A 14911-nucleotide genomic window follows, 5' to 3' on the forward strand; every position below is an offset into this window, starting at 1 on the left:
AGCCCCCACTCTGCAGCTGGGCTTCTGCCTGCATTTTCTCCTAGTTAATGAAGGGTTGTTTAAAGCAAGAAGTTTGGAATGTAGTTTGGGCTATAGGTTTTAAGGGGAATAAAGGGTATAAGATAGAACCGGCAAGGGACCCGCGCTCCCTTCCTGCTCCCCTTCCAAACTCCCTTGCGAAACTCCCTGTTAGTAGCCCCTGTTCGCAAAAGAATACCCTTGGAATGTCTAAATATTATAGATGGGGGACGGATAGCTCAGTGGTTTGAGCATTGGCCTGCTAAACCCAGGGGTGTTTGAGTTCAATCCTTGAAGGGGCCATTTAGGGAACTGGGGTAAACATCTGTCTGGGGATTAGTCCTGCTTTGAGCAGGAGGTTGGACTAGATGACCTCCTGAGGTCCCTTCCAATCCCAATATTCTATGATCATGTCCTAACTCAGAATTCCCCTGTGTTGCATGCCATATTTTTTTGTCAGATCTCATCATGACAAAGAAGAACTGATCACTGAACTAAAAATTAATGGTAATTTAGATGAAAGTGATCACTTTTACAAGGTGCAAACAGAATAAAATCCAGCTCAGTGGTGTATATATACTTGGTGCTTTAAAGGGCCAATTTACAAAGCTGAAAACAATTAAGAGCCAGATCAGCTGGGAGAAAGGATTTAATCAGAAAAATATCAGTGATAATTGGGAATTATGTAAGAACATCTTACTAGACGCCCAAAAAGCTACAGTTCTCCATTGCTGACAATTCTTAAATCTAAAAATTCACATCCCTGAAACAGTTATGGTGACCTGCAACACCAGCGTAAATACTGCTAGGTGGATGGAAGAATCCTAGCTATCCTCTCTCGAGGTGGGAAATTTACTAGTGATGGAAAAATCCCTTCTGTAGCTACGTAAAGTGTCTACACTGCACCAATACAGAAATGTAACTGCAGCTGTATTGCTGTAGCACTTGTTCGTGGAGACATGCCCCAGTCACGTCCCCTCTGTGCCTCAGTTTCCCCACCTGTACAATCGGAATATTGTTTCCCTCTTTGGTAAAGTGCTTTGAGATTTACTGAAGAAAAATGCTATGCAGGAGTTGGATATTATCGCTACCTGGCCACAGCAGTATCTCTACTGTACATGTGTCTGACTGGTCACTAACTTCAGTGTTAACTAAATTTTTTTTGTCAGTGAATAACTTGTGTTAACAAGTCTCTACTGTAACCCTCTTCAGTCCCCCTGTGTTGTTCTATTTTACTGTCTTACATTTTGTCTAAATCTTCTATTGAAAGCTCTAGGGCAGGTATTGTTGTCTAGTAAAATGGGGCCTTTGTTTTTATTTGTGGTTCTCAGGTGCTACTGCAATAGGTATAATAATTTTGGACTAGTTTTTCATATTCATAGATTCATAGATTCTAGGACTGGAAGGGACCTCGAGAGGTCATCGAGTCCAGTCCCCTGCCCGCATGGCAGGACCAGATACTGTCTAGACCATCCCTGATAGACATTTATCTAACCTACTCTTAAATATCTCCAGAGACGGAGATTCCACAACCTCCCTAGGCAATTTGTTCCAGTGTTTAACCACCCTGACAGTTGCTTTTTAGCAATGAGATGCTAATAATAGGATGCTTCATCAGTTGGTGCTGACACCATTGCTGTTGTGTACTGTGAAATAGTATTGTGTTGCACCCCAGAGGTGGCTGTCTTTCAGTGTCCCTTAGTTAGTTACGGTTCTTAAACCTATGAAGAGATGGTGAGAAACGCCAAATGGATTTACAAGTATTAGGGGAATATGGGTAGTACTGGGCAGGTGAGGTTCAGCTTGAATAAGTATATGGTAAGACACATGCAGGGTGGGACAAGTCTAAGCTTACCATAGTCTTTGAAACATTTTCAGATGCTCCGTGGACAGATCTAGGCATCACTGGAGCACACTGCAAAGATGTGTACAGCATAGAATCATAGAATATCAGGGTTGGAAGGGACCTCAGGAGGTCATCTAGTCCAACCCCCTGCTCAAAGCAGGATCAGTTCCCAACTAAATCATCCCAGCCAGGGCTTTGTCAAGCCTGACCTTAAAAACCACTAAGGAAGGAGATTCCACCACCTCCCTAGGTAACCCATTCCAGTGCTTTATTGCCTTACTGGTTACTCAGAAGTCCAAACAACTTAGTTCCCTTAAAGTGATCCAGCTTCAGGCCTCCATCCAGGTACTGACGTCAAATATGATGAAAATTTCTGTAAATCTTATTTCGTCACATAAAAGAACAGGTTCTACCAATCCCAAAGGATCGGACATATTACCTCCCAGGTTAATGAATGTTTCAGATCTTACCCAAATACACACTACAGCCAAAGATCATTATACATACAGACATGAGTTCAATTCATTGAGGTTCAGATTCGTAGCAGAAATGGTGAGCTTCGTAGTTGCAAAGAGTTCCTTTAGAATTCAGTTCATAGGTCATAGTCCAATGTCAAAATCTCACGTTCAGGGTGTACCAGCATAACTGGGACCTCAGTCTTGCGACTCAAACTTTCCCTAAGAAAGTCTAAGCAGATCTGAGATGACAGAATCAGGACCCAAGGATCTTTTATACAATTTCATGTCCTCTTTGACAAGTTGGGATTTCCTCTGGGAACAAAAGGTAATTAGGATGACAAGGAGGTCCATCACAGGTACTTAGGTATACGAATTAACATAAGGCCATTTGCTTGTTCCTCCACCATTCACAGTACATTTCAAAGAGAGATGAATACCGGGATAATCCCGTGTTTACAATTAATTTAAACAATAGGATCTTCTTTTGACCTCTGAATTATCAGAATACAGCATAGACCAGGACTGTTGATTACATTGTCTACCCTACTCATACATATGTAAATACACAAACATCTCCCTATGTGTCTTTTGAGGGTTATTTATTTTGCAGGCTGTTTAACCCTTTCTAGCCATGCATCACATAGGCCATTGCACTAAGAGCAGTAACATGAAATGTATGAAAATATGGTCAATCTCAGGTTTCTTACAGTAGCAATGGGGGAGGAGCAGTGAGAGAACTCCTTCCTTCCACCTGGATGCTGTGAAAGAAGCAAGAACATCCCTCTTTCCCAACAGCTGAGAGGGCCACAGTTGCTTGATACATGAATCTCAGCATACAGGAAAGTGGGATCTGGGTGTACTAATGCTGCTGTCTGATAAATGGGGACAGTAGTGACTTGGCTACTCTTCAGGACTATTGTGAGGATAAACGAACATTTGTAAAACTCTTTTTGAAAAATGCTATAAGTGCTATGTACTGCATTATTACTCTAACAGCTCTGGCTGGTAGGCATTTGGTAAACTTCAAGCCTAGTTATAGTGAACAAGGGCAACCTTCTCTGAAGTATTGCATCCAATTTTGGTTGCTTCTCATGAAGAAGGATGCAGCACAAGCTGTAGAAATCCAGAGAGGATCCCAAAGATCTCAGTGGAACTTGCATTTATCAGGAGACTTTTGAAACTTTGGTTATTTAGTCTAGAAAAGAGAGAAGTTGGAGAGTGACTTAATTTATTTCAGTATTATGAAGGGTTGAGTGAACGCTGTTCACATCTGTTCTTTTGCTGAGCTTGTGAAGGCCTTAGTGGCATTTCTCTGGCGGCGTCTGTGAGTGATGCGATAACTTTGGAACACTAGAGCCGATCAATTCCAAAATTTCAAGGCAGATTCCAGGCATCGGTGGCCAGAACCCTATTAATTTGGGGGGGGAAATCAGGAAAATTGAATGGGGAGAAAATGGGGGACACAGAGAGCTAACAGGAACTTACTAGCACAGCTACAGCCTCAACCATCTTTTCAGTGGTGTATAGATCAAAGAACTGGTTGATGGCATCCATGGATGTTTTCCAGCCTAACAATACCCCATTTCATCTCAGTTTAGTATGCGGACACCCTAAAAGACTTATCTCTCGGACAGAAGAATAATGGTGGGAGAGGAAGGGAGAATGGGGATGTGCCCACAGCCCCTGGCATGAGGGGGAAATGGGGGAGTCTAGAATAGGGCACACATCTCCCCTGGTTTGAGGAGAGTTTGGGGGAAGGGGCAGACTGAGCCCTTAGCACCTGACATGGAGAGAGAATGTGAGGCGGGACCTTGTTAGATGGTGGTTGGGGGGCACACAACCTCTGCTTGGCGGAATGTGGTGTGAGGGAGAATGGGGTACCCTGGTATACGGGGAGGAGGGACTGGGACTCTCAGACCCTGGTAGGAGGGAGGTTGGGGGAAATTGCAGGGAGTCCCTGAGAAAGAGAAGGGTGGCCAACAGGGAGCTTGTCGGGGATAGAGGGATGGAAGGAGCCTACACAAGCTACAGAGTAGGCGACTCTCCTCGCTTTTTACTGACCAACAATCAAGGGTAACTATGTAATTAAAAACAGAACATTTAAAACCAAGTAAAGGAAATCAGTCTTCCTACAGTGTGTAGTCAGCCTGTGGACTTCACTGTCATTCAACTGTCTGGATTTTTAAAGGGCTATGTAACTTCTGCTAATAACTGCAAGCTAGGACAATAGTGATTAAATCTTATACTTGGCAGTGACAGCGCATTCATCAATCTTTGAGCAGAAATTCTCTATCTCCCAACTTAGGCCATGTCTACACTACAAACCTATGTCAATCCAAGTTATGTGGGCACACAGCCACCACAGTCAGTATATCACTTGTGTGCATGCATACTTGGCTCCTTGTGTTGGCGGTGCACATAGTCACCAGGACTGCTTGTATCGATGCAGAGTGCAGTGCACCAAGGGGAGGTAACTTGCCACCATCAATCCAGCACTCTGGTGAAGTTTTGGCAATGCATGATGGGGCCAAAACGAGTCATGCAGGTGTGACTGGGAGCATGGGGTCAACTTCCCAGTTTGCAACTGTCTTCATCCCATAATGCTACCTGCGTTCCATATTTTTTCCGTTTTTTTTTTTCAAAATCTCACAAGCCCACGTGGCCCTCCTCGCAGTCTACAATCTCTGATGGAAGCATGTAGCCTGCATAGCTCTGCACTATCGTCATGAGCATTGCAAGTGTAGGGTGCATGATCCTGGAGTATTTGCAGAGCCACAAGAAGAATAGAGTATCAGAGGGGTAGCCGTGTTAGTCTGAATCTGTAAAAAGCAACAGAGGGTCCTGTGGCACCTTTAAGACTAACAGAAGAATTGGGAGCATAAGCTTTCGTGGGTAAGAACCTCACTTCTTCAGATGCAAGTAATGGAAATCTCCAGAGGCAGGTATAAATCAGTATGGAGATAACGAGATTAGTTCAATCAGGGAGGGTGAGGTGCTCTGCTAGCAGTTGAGGTGTGAACACCAAGGGAGGAGAAACTATTTCTGTAGTTGGATAGCCATTCACAGTCTTTGTTTAATCCTTATCTGATGGTGTCAAATTTGCAAATGAACTGGAGCTCAGCAGTTTCTCTTTGCAGTCTGGTCCTGAAGTTTTTTTGCTGAATAGAAGAAGAATCGAATAGCAGGGAACACAACAATCCCTTGGAGGACAGATTGCTGTGGGACATAGCAAGAATCAGTTCAAGATTGTTGGTAGCATTCACGGGGTAGCTGCAGATGGTGGAGCGCCGCATCTGGGTCTGAGAAATGAGCACTGATTGATGGGATTACATTGTAATGCAGGTTTGGATTGATGAGCAGTGGGTGCAGAACTTTCAAATGCGCAAGGCCGCATTCCTGGATCTGTGTGCTGAGCTCACCCCAGCCCTCCAAAGCAGGGACACCAAAAGAAGAGCTGCACTGACCGTGCAGAAGCAAGTGGTGATTGTAATGTAGAAGCTTGCAATGCCAGGTTGCTGACTGACCGGTAGTAATCAATCTGGAGTCACCTCCTGCTATGCAGGACTGTGACTCTGGGCAATGTGCAGGAAGTAGTGGATGGATTTCCAGCAGTGGGGTTCCTGAACTGCAGTGGAGCAATAGATAGCATGCATATCCCTATTTTGGCCCCAGACCACCTTGCCATTGAGTATATCAACAGATAGGGCTACTTTTCTATGGTTATGCAGGCATTGGTGGATCACTGGTGATGCTTTGCTGACCTCCGTGTGAGCTGGTTGGGGAAGGTGCATGACGCTTGCTTCTTTAAGAACACAGGACTGTTCAGAAAGCTACAAGCAGAGATTTTCTTTTCCCGCTGGTGGATTACCATTGGGAATATTGAAATCCCCATAGTGATCCTGGGGGAGTACTTTGGTGGTGCTATCCCTGTAATTGAAAATTTATCTACACACATACCCGAGGTTCCTTCTCCTGCATTGAGCTTGAGTGGCGGGATTGCCTGGACTGTGGTGTAGTCAAAAACAGGTCCAGGCTCACAGCGCAGCTGAATACCCCAGTCACCTGTCGCCCATCCTCCTTCTCCTCCTCCTGCTTTCTCATTCACTACCTCTTCCTTTCTGCTCACAGCAGAGACCTGTGACTCAGAGGTATCCACGATGCAGTTGGGGAGCTGGGGGTGTCTCTGCCAAGTATGGCATACAGCTCCTTGTAGCAGTGTCAGGTCTGCAGCTCGGCACCATATTGATTGTTGGCCTCCCTGACCATCTGATGTGCCTGGTGCAGCTCCTTGGCTTTCACGCAGCAATGCTGCTGCTCCCTGTCATGACCCTTGTCCTGCATCCCTGAGCAATCTGCTTATCGAGATCTACATTTTTTACAACTGGTTCAGAGCTGTGCCTGCACAACCTCTCCTCCTCACAGGCTCAGGAGATCCAATATCTCCTATCCACTCCAGGCAGGAGCATGTAGCCAGTATGGTCCGCTGGGTGATTGCACTCAACAATGAGCTTGCCAAGCCAGGCAATCAGGAAAGGGAATTTCAAAAATTCACAGGGCTTTAGAGGGGAGGGAGTGGCTTGTGGTCTCTGTGACCCTGGCAGTGGAGTTCACAATGGTGATCAGAGCAGCCAGTGTGGGGTATTGTGGGACAGCTGCTGGAGGACAGATAGGGTCGACATAAGTAATGCAGTGTCTGTACTCACACTGCATCAACCTAAGTACATCGACTGTGGCTCTGTGCCTCACAGGGAGTTAGTGTTACTATGTCGGCATAACAGGGCACTTACAGCAGAGACCAATTTGATCGTAGACATGTACACAGCTAGGTCAATGTAAGCTGTCTTGCGTCAATCTGTTTAGTGTAGACAAGGCATTAGGGTTGCACAACTGTCCAGGTGTTTGTGGGGTACAGTTTGCCTTCCTCTGAAGGCATGGGCTAGACTAGATGAACTGGAGTTGTTATAACAATACACTCTCAATTGGAGATTACCTGTGAAGAGGGTGTGCAAAAGGGACTGAATCAATAAAATCTTGTTAGTGCCTTACTAATTGTTACCTCCCATTCCTGATGATCAAGTGACCTGCTATAATTGGAAGACTTAAGTTATGGTGCTCATGTTTGAGGGTAGCCAGAGTGTGACACTGATCATAGTTATAAAACCCATGCCATTTGATCCTTCTCTTGAAATATTAACAAATTTGATACTTGAGTATGGACCTCAGTTTTTGATAGTCAGGTTTTTCTCTTAGAAAACTTTCATCTCTAGCAATAGTACATTTCCAGCTACCTCCTCTACTGAATTTGAGCACATCTCTAGGTGTTTATTTTGCTTTAGATAATCAAACTGTATATAATGTGTTAACAAGGTTTGCTAAGAACTTTATTTCTTCCTTTGTTATTTACTCATTCAACCAATGACTTGCTGTTTTATAGTTGTTTTCCCAGACTGCAGGGATAGCCTCCTCCCCCGCTTCAAAGTTAACATATAGACTTAAAGAAAACTGCACTGAAACAAATTTCAAAAGTCAGTCACAGAAATTCTCCTTATAAAAATCATCATCTTGACAATCTGATATGGCGTTAGACCTATGTAATGTAGCTCCAAGGGGCCGTATTGTAGGTTCTGTTTATAAAAGAAGCAAATTCTGGTTGATGGTGATTGAACCGCAACAGGTCACAAATAGCAAAAGTGATCGACAGCAGCATTTAACGTCTCTGCCTTTCCCCTGTGTTCACATGGTGACCTGTATTCCCTTTTTCATTGTCACAGGCATTGCAGTCCGATGATCTGGAGCTCCTCCTATCAGATACTGACCAGACTGCTGTGAGGATATCCAAATACTGAATACTGTGTGCTTTAAGCCTTGGCATCTGAGCAGAGTCCAGGCACTGCCTTTGGCTTGGGGGTCTGTAGGCACACCGTTGGGGCGCACATCTTCCATCTGGCACCAACCTACTGGTAGCTGAGACCTCGTCGTCCAAATGCCTATCCCCTGGGACCAGTGCTGACTCCTCAGAATCCTCTTTAGCATAGACATCCCCTCTCCCAGAACTCCACAATCATGTGGAAACTCTTGAGTTCACAGGCTAACTCTCCAAGGGTGTGTGATGTTTGTTACCGAACGCACACAGACTTTGCCCAGGATTCTAAAAAGTTATTGCTCTTTACTTAATAGCACAAGAAACGGATCTATACAAAAATAATGAACACTACTACACAATCCCCTCCCTCAATTTCCTCACCCTTTAGAACATTCTTTGGGTGGGGGTCAGGGTCCTCTGGGGGTGTCTGGGATCTTTCTGCTCACCTCGTTGCTTGATTTCTGAACCATGGAGCCTCTCTCTGCTAAATGAACTTGCTTTAACCTTGGGCTATCAGCTAAACTGGGTCCCTGTAACGAGGCATTGCTGGGTCCTCCTTGGTTCTGCCCCTGCTGCACCCACAAACCAGCCTGAGATCTCTGCGTTGGTGAAATCATCTGTCCTCTTTATTTACAGTATACTTTCCCACCACCTTCTAGCTACAAATAGCTTCAATATTACAGCCTCAGGGACTGCTAGCTCCTGCAGCCAGTAAAAAAGAGCCCCCACTCACTTTAATTCTCTGGCTCCTCCCTTTCCTTCTTCCTTGGCTTCTTTCTTGCCTGTCTTTATATAGCCCCTGGATAATGAGGCTGTTAGCTGTTCCCCGTTTACCAACCAGTCCTGGGCTTACTCAGCCAGCTCCAATTCCCCTTTCTTGATTGGAGCTGGCCTGGCAGAGGCCTGGCTGAGATTTCCTTAGCCAGCACCCTGTCACAGTCCCACACTACAAAAGTATGCCTATATCTTCCTCTCCCTTGCCTAAAACTTCCTGTATCTGCCTCCAAAACCTTCACCCATGAGTCTTCCTTAAATCACTGCTTTGTCGCCTCCATCTTTGTCCTGTTTGGAAATTTTCCACTTTCCAAATGCCAGCCCCTTATTCATAGATTCTGAGGCCAGAAAGGACCATGGTGATCATGTCTGACCTCCTGTATAACGGGGGCTCTACCAAATTCACAGTCCATTTTGGTCAATTTCACGATCATAGCATTTTTAAAATTGTAAATTTCATGATTTCAGATATTTAAATCTGAAATTTCAGGGTGTTGTAATTGTAGGGGTCCTGACTCAAAAAGGATCTGTGGAGGATGGGAGCGGGGGTTGCAAGGATATTGTAGGATGACCTCCTGAGGACCCTTCCAACCCTGATATTCTATGATTCTAACCCTTGGTAAATTATTCCAATGGTTAATTACTCTGTTAAAAAATATTACATCTTCTTTCTAGTGCTAATTTGTCAAGTTTCAACTTCCAGCCACTGGATCATGTTAACCTTTTCGTTTGATTGAAGAGCCCATTATCAAATATTTTCCCCCCATGTAGGTACCTTTTTAGACTGTAACTGAATCACTCCTTAACTTTCTAAGGATAGATTTGCTAAGATAGATTCAAGGTGGTCAAATTATTTATTACTGAAAGGCGTGTTTTCTAATCCTTTAATCATTCTTGTAGTTCTTCTTCCTTCTTGAATTGTGGACACCAAAACTGGACATAGTATTCCAGCAGTGTTTCTGCCACTGTCAAATATTGAAATAAAATAACCTCTCTACTACTCAAGATTATGTTTATGTATCCTAGAATCACATTACCCTTTTTTGCCACAGGGTCACAGTGGGAACTCATGTTCAGCTGATTATCCACCATGACCCCAACATCTTTTCTGTCACTGCTTTCCAGGACAGAGACCCCATGATGTAATTTTATGGCATACATTCTTTGTTCCTAGATTTCTACATTTAGATTAACCGTATTAAAACTTAGTGTTTGCTTGCACACAGTTTATCAATCTATCCAAATTGTTCTGTGTCAGTGACTTGTCCTCTTCCTAATTTACCACTCCCCCAATTTTTGTGTCATCTTCAACCTGTATCTATGATCTGTTTTCTTCCAGGTAATTAATGAAGATGTTAAATAGCATAGGGCCAAGAACTGATCCCGGTAGGACCCTGCTGGAAACACCCGTACTTAATACTGATTACCTGTTTAGTTACATTTTGGGACCTAATCAGTTATCCAGTATTTAATCCATTCAATGCAATGTTAATTTTGTATCATTCTAGTTTAATCAAAATGTTGTGTGGTACCAAGTCAAATGCCTTACAGAAATCTAAGTATGTTACGTCAATGTTATTGCCTTTATCTACCAAACTTGTAATCTCCTCAAAAAAAGGTTTGCGTTAGTCTGACAGGATCTATTTTTATATATAGATATAGATATATCTATATATATCTATATCTATATATATATCTATATATATAGATATAGATATATATAGATATATCTATCTCATAGAACCGGAAGGGACCCTGAAAGGTCATCGAGTCCAGCCCCCTGCCTTCACTAGCAGGACAAAGTACTGATTTTGCCCCAGATCCCTAAGTGGCCCCCTCAAGGATTGAACTCACAACCCTGGGTTTAGCAGGCCAATGCTCAAACCACTGAGCTATCCCTCCCTATAAAATCCTTGTTGAGGGGCTGACAGAAACTGGTTCTCCTTGCTTCAACCAATGTCCTTAATGGCCATACTATGACCATATAATGGGTATCCTAACTACTCTGTACTGTGCCTAGTTCAGCGGGTGTGTTCTACAGGTCCTGCCAGCTCAGCGTGGATTTCTCATTTACATAGAGATGTTCAGTGATGCAGCAATTTTCATAACGTCATAATATCAATCAGAAGTTATAATTTATGTAGACAGATTCCCTGATTCATCACAGGAGAGTTAGTAGAAATTGAAATATGCCAAGGGACTTTGGCAACATTTCCGAGTGCAAGAAAACAGAAATAGTCATTGGAACACCCAGCTCTACATCTCCTTTATGTTTAACATAACATCACCTTCTTGCAGCTGTCTCAGTGCCTGGCTGTGAAAGCAGCACCTAGATGAAGAGCCTCTGTCTAACGCTGGATCCAGGCAAGGCTAAGGTGATCCTGGTAGGAAGAAGGAAACTTTTCAGAGAACTTGCCTTCTCTATTGTAGAGGCATTTTGGATAGAGGATTTGCACTCGGCATAAGTCAGTCTGTAGCCTGGAGGCGCTTTTTAAACTCAATGCCATTGGGGCTCAAATAGTCATGATGCAAAAAAGCCCCACCCACTTCTATCTGGGATTGGTCAGAAAATCGTACTTAATTCTGTTAGAGACCCAGCCACAGTGATCTACGCATCACTGTCTTCTAGACTTGATTGTTGTAACTAACTATATCTGGGAATGAAGCCATACAGTAGCCTATTGTCTTAGCAACATAGGTCATCATAAACACCTCATCCTGGTACTCCACTCTCTGCAGTAGCCCTGTGTTGAATACAGAAATTAGTTTATTTTTTTCAAATATTCAAAGCCCTTCCTAAGACCACCTTTCTCTTTGTCTGACCAGCCTAACATAGTGCACCAGAACAATGAAACCGTCAGTCGTTAAGGAAGACCTGAGTGTGGGATTTGAGGACTTCAATAACTCAGACATAGGTTAGGGGTTTGTTACAGGAGTGGGTGGGTGAGATTCTGTGGCCTGCATTGTGCAGGAGGTCAGACTAGATGATCATAATCGTCTCTTCTGACCTTAGTCTAAGATTCTATGATTCTGTGATTCATGCACCTTTCCCGACAATCCAATGTTGATGTCGGTGAAACGTCCCTTGTGATCCACCAGTGCTTGCAGCACCATTGAGAAGTACCCCTTGCAGTTTATGTACTGTTTGGCAAGGTGGTCCGGTGCCAAGATAGGGATATGGGTTTCGTCTATCGCCCCACCACAGTTAGGGAACCCAATTGCAGCAAAGCCATCCACTATGACCTGCACATTTTCCAGAGTCACTACCCTTGTTAGCAGAAGGTTACTGATTGCCTTGGCTACTTGGATCACAGCAGCCCCCAGGGTAGATTTGCCCACTCCGAATTGATTCCCGACTGACCGGTAGCAGTCAGGCGTTGCAAGCTTCCACAGGGCTATCGCCACTTGCTTCTCAACTGTCAGGGCAGGGGGAAAACAATTGTCAGGGCGGGGAAAAGCAACTCACAAAGTTCCATGAAAGTGGCCTTACGCATGTGAAAGTTTCGCAGCCACTGGGAATCATCCCATACCCGCAACACTATGCAGTGCCACCAGTATGTGCTTGTTTGTCGGGTCCAGAATCGGCGTTCCACTCTATCAACCTGCTCCACTGCCACCATGATGTCCCAATTGCCACATCCCGTGGTTTAAGGAACGTCTGTGTCCATGTCCTCCTCGCAATCTTCCTCGTGCTGGCGGTTCCTAGCCAGGCTCTGCACATACTGCAGGATAATGCGCGAGGTGTTTCCAATGCTCACAACGGTAGTGCTGAGCTGAGCGGGCTCCATGCTTGCCGTGCTACGGTGTTTGCACAGGTAACCCAGGCAAAAAGGAGCAAAACGATTGTTTGCCATTGCTTTCAAAGAGGGAGGGAGGGAAGGCAGGGAGACTGACAACATGTACCCAAAACCACCCGTGACAATGTTTTTGCCCCATCAGGCATTGGGAGCTTTACCCAGAATTCCAATGGGCAGCAGGGACTGGGATAGCTATCCACAGTGCACCACATTGAGTTGATGCTAGCCATGATATTGAGGATGCACTCCGCCAACCTACTGTGCTTAGTAGGGACATACACGATTGACTGTATAAAATTGCTTTCTAAAGATCGTCTTCTGTAAAATTGACCTAATTTCATAGTGTAGACATATCGTCAGTTGCTATGGTGATGGTTGTGGATATTTTGAATAATGGTTTAAGGGGGATACTGGAGCAGTCTATTTCAAAGTTATATTTAAGAATTGTCAAGGTGGGCCTAGTCCAGGGGAAAGTTGCTCTTCTTTACTAGGTGTATCTATTAACTAGGTATATATTCATTTTGATAGAGAGAGATTCTGTAAAGACATCTGTACTGGGGAAATGAATAACTGTTTTTGCACTAAGAATAGATGCCCCTGTGTTTGGCTATTCTTCCCACTCCAGTTGTTTCAGAATCACCCCAATATTGTTGTGGAGAGTGCAAGTTCCAGTGTTGCCAACTCCAAGTGTTCAAAATCATGAGTTGGAGTGACCCCCAATATCACAAAACTTTATAATAATAATAACTCTTAATGTCGTCAGATGTGTGGCTGCGTGTGTGTGTGTGTGTTGTCCCAGCTCTGCACAGATTGCTGGCACAGCAGATCTCGAGCGAACTGCCCAATGACCACAAAATCTGTTAAGGTGCGAAGGAGCTTGGTCAGGTTTATTGTCAGCAAAGCATGGTCCTAGCTCCCTGGATCAATGTCTACAGTTACACTAGCTCATGTATGCCTGTGACAATGGACGCAGCTCAGTCAGTGGTAGGACTTTCCACTGTCCCCTCGGCTGGTCAAAGACACTCCCTCTGAAATGCATCTTTATACACCAAACAAGTTACTTATCACCCTTGATGCATCAGGGTGCCACCCTCTGATGTATTGGGGTGCCACCCATTGCCTTGTACTTGTAAGTTCCATCAAAACATCTCTATCCATCATGCTGTAATCCTGACCTTATCCTTTAAGATGGTTCAGCACGTTCCTGTTATCTTTGGGGAATGTGTTTATCGGGGTGTTCAGGTACCACCTTTCTGGAATGTGCTTGCGTGAATGCTTTGTCCTCCCATCTCTTAGGAATATGTGTTTTAGCAAAATCAGCCCTATGCTTGCCAAATTCTGTGAGCAGGGGCCCACTTCTTGCTCACAACTTAACTTTGCTCTTTATCATCAAGGTTTTGACTATTTTAGCCCAGGCCTCAGGCCTCTGTTACATGGGCTTATGTTTCAGGCCCTCTTCCTACTACACTCTCTACTTGCTTTCTGGTGTCAGTCTGCAGTGTCCACAAATTTTCAAGCTGTTCACTGTAGCCATGAGGGCTAGAAATTTACTTCATTTAAAAAACAAATATGGAAGTTAAAATTCTTGGGTAATGCAACCTCAGTAGCTGAAACTTTTAATGAAAACACCAAACCTTGTGAGACCTATGCTAATCCTAATAGTTTGCAACACTGGAATTAATTTGGAATTACACTAGCAAAATAGGACTAGAACCACAGTGGTGAAGCCCTGAGGCTGTGTGATGTGTCTGAATCAAGCAGAGAAGTCAGCTTGCATTCTGTAATGTCGGTGAATATGAAAGCAACTATAAAAAGTACAAACACGATTAATTACCAGAAAAAACTAGTGTGTCTTCCCCTTTAACATAGCAACTGGAGTGTGAACTGATGGGGGAGAGGAAGTCAGTAAAGAGCAAACTGTCTCTGTCTCTCCCCATGGTGAAGGGATCTGTGATGTTATGGAAAATGGGAGGAGATTGAAGTAAAGGTAGAACTGAGGGTCAGCCTGTCCCTGAAAGCAGGGAGGAGGGCATCTGCAGCCAGTCTGCAACCATTATCCAAAAACTAGTAGGCCTGGAAAGAAGAGGAGGGTGCAGGACGGGAAGCCAGCATGCTGCGTACTAAGTGTGGGAGTAGCACTGTCTGGCCTATGCTG

General features: G+C 44.3%; 1 protein-coding gene across 5 annotated transcripts in view; it reads left to right on the forward strand.

Moving 5' to 3' along the window:
• Nucleotides 1-14911, forward strand: part of ALDH18A1 (aldehyde dehydrogenase 18 family member A1) — a 100633-nt gene that overhangs the window by 9652 nt on the left and 76070 nt on the right. The window contains exon 2 of one of the 5 annotated variants that reach the window (XM_034775450.1): nucleotides 8094-8147. The exons of 3 other annotated variants lie outside the window; for them this stretch is intronic. The gene's annotated coding sequence lies outside the window, so the exon portion shown is untranslated. Of the gene's footprint in view, nucleotides 1-8093; nucleotides 8148-8263; nucleotides 8283-14911 lie in introns of those variants that run through there. One more of the 5 variants, XM_034775453.1, reaches the window with a different exon arrangement.

Source organism: Trachemys scripta, chromosome 7 (genome assembly GCF_013100865.1).
Source record: "Trachemys scripta elegans isolate TJP31775 chromosome 7, CAS_Tse_1.0, whole genome shotgun sequence".
Lineage (NCBI taxonomy): Eukaryota > Metazoa > Chordata > Testudines > Emydidae > Trachemys > Trachemys scripta.